Genomic DNA, 2,500 nt, shown 5'->3' with positions numbered 1-2,500 from the left:
ATGCACAGTATAGTATGTGGAATATATACAAAGGTTGAGAATTTTTAAACAAAAATAAAAGAAAGTAATTGTGAGAAATAAAGAAAAGTAAAAGAGGTTGCTGTATGCCTGGAAAAGGCCGGAAGCCTCCCCACGGCTGTGAGAAGGCCAGGGGGTCAGGCCTGGAGCCAGCCCCCAGCAGGAGTAGCAGGCTGGGGGTCCTGGAAAGGCTGGAAACCTCCCCGTGGCTGCGAGAAGACGAGGGGGTCAGGCCTGGAGCCAGCACCCAGCCTGCTCCTCATGCTGGGGGCCTGGAAAAGGCCGGAAGCCTCCCCACGGCTGTGAGAAGGCCAGGGGGTCAGGCCTGGAGCCAGCCCCCAGTACGAGTAGCAGGCTGGGGGGCCTGGAAAGGCCAGACGCCTGCCTGTGGCTGCTAGAAGAAGACGAGGGGCTCAGGGCTGGAGCCAGCACCCAGCACGAGTAGCAGGCTGGGGGGCCTGGAAAGGCCAGAAGCCTCCCTGTGGCTGCTAGAAGAAGACGAGGGGGTCAGGGCTGGAGCCAGCACCCAGCACGAGAAGCAGGCTGGGGGGCCTGGAAAGGCCAGAAGCCTCCCTGTGGCTGCTAGAAGAAGAGGAGGGGGTCAGGGCTGGAGCCAGCACCCAGCACGAGTAGCAGGCTGGGGGGCCTGGAAAGGCCAGAAGCCTCCCTGTGGCTGCTAGAAGAAGACGAGGGGGTCAGGGCTGGAGCCAGCACCCAGCACGAGTAGCAGGCTGGGGGGCCTGGAAAGGCCAGAAGACTCCCTGTGGCTGCTAGAAGAAGAGGAGGGGGTCAGGGATGGAGCCAGCACCCAGCACGAGTAGCAGGCTGGGGGGCCTGGAAAGGCCAGACGCCTGCCTGTGGTTGCTAGAAGAAGAGGAGGGGGTCAGGGCTGGAGCCAGCACCCAGCACGAGTAGCAGGCTGGGGGGCCTGGAAAGGCCAGACGCCTGCCTGTGGCTGCTAGAAGAAGAGGAGGGGGTCAGGGCTGGAGCCGGCACCCAGCCTGCTCCTCGTGCTGGGGGCCTGGAAAGGCTGGAAGCCTCCCCGTGGCTGTGAGAAGAGGAGGGGGTCAGGGCTGGAGCCGGCACCCAGCCTGCTCCTCGTGCTGGGGGCCTGGAAAGGCTGGAAGCCTCCCCATGGCTGTGAGAAGATGAGGGGGTCAGGGCTGGAGCCGGCACCCAGCCTGCTCCTCGTGCTGGGGGCCTGGAAAGGCTGGAAGCCTCCCCATGGCTGTGAGAAGATGAGGGGGTCAGGCCTGGAGCCAGCCCCCAGCACGAGTAGCAGGCTGGTGGGCCTGGAAAGGCCAGACGCCTGCCTGTGGCTGCTAGAATAAGAGGAGGGGGTCAGGGCTGGAGCCAGCAACCAGCACGAGTAGCAGGCTGGGGGGCCTGGAAAGGCCAGACGCCTGCCTGTGGCTGCTAGAAGAAGAGGAGGGGGTCAGGGCTGGAGCCAGCACCCAGCACGAGTAGCAGGCTGGGGGGCCTGGAAAGGCCAGACGCCTGCCTGTGGCTGCTAGAAGAAGAGGAGGGGGTCAGGGCTGGAGCCGGCACCCAGCCTGCTCCTCGTGCTGGGGGCCTGGAAAGGCTGGAAGCCTCCCCGTGGCTGTGAGAAGATGAGGGGGTCAGGCCTGGAGCCAGCCCCCAGCACGAGTAGCAGGCTGGGGGGCCTGGAAAGGCCAGACGCCTGCCTGTGGCTGCTAGAAGAAGAGGAGGGGGTCAGGGCTGGAGCCAGCGCCCAGCACGAGTAGCAGGCTGGGGGGCCTGGAAAGGCCAGACGCCTCCCTGTGGCTGCTATAAGACGACGAGGGGGTCAGGGCTGGAGCCAGCACCCAGTACGAGTAGCAGGCTAGGGGGGCCTGGAAAGGCCAGACGCCTGCCTGTGGCTGCTAGAAGAAGAGGAGGGGGTCAGGGCTGGAGCCAGCACCCAGCACGAGTAGCAGGCTGGGGGGCCTGGAACGGCCAGACGCCTCCCTGTGGCTGCTAGAAGAAGAGGAGGGGGTCAGGGCTGAAGCCGGCACCCAGCCTGCTCCTCGTGCTGGGGGCCTGGAAAGGCTGGAAGCCTCCCCGTGGCTGTGAGAAGGTGAGGGGGTCAGGCCTGGAGCCAGCCACTAGCACGAGTAGCAGGCTGGGGGGCCTGGAAAGGCCAGACGCCTCCCTGTGGCTGCTAGAAGAAGAGGAGAGGGTCAGGGCTGGAGCCGGCACCCAGCCTGCTCCTCGTGCTGGGGGCCTGGAAAGGCTGGAAGCCTCCCCGTGGCTGTGAGAAGATGAGGGGGTCAGGCCTGGAGCCAGCCCCCAGCACGAGTAGCAGGCTGGGGGGCCTGGAAAGGCCAGACGCCTCCCTGTGGCTGCTAGAAGACGACGAGGGGTTCAGGCTTGGAGCCAGCACCCAGCCCTGCTCCTCATGCTGGGGGCCTGGAAAAGGCTGGAAGCCTCCCCACGGCTGTGAGCAGATGAGGGGGGGTCAGGCCTGGTAAGGATGGAAGCC

Source organism: Chaetodon auriga, unplaced genomic scaffold, assembly GCF_051107435.1.
Source record: "Chaetodon auriga isolate fChaAug3 unplaced genomic scaffold, fChaAug3.hap1 Scaffold_98, whole genome shotgun sequence".
Lineage (NCBI taxonomy): Eukaryota > Metazoa > Chordata > Actinopteri > Chaetodontiformes > Chaetodontidae > Chaetodon > Chaetodon auriga.
Note: the sequence above shows the minus strand (reverse complement) of the source record.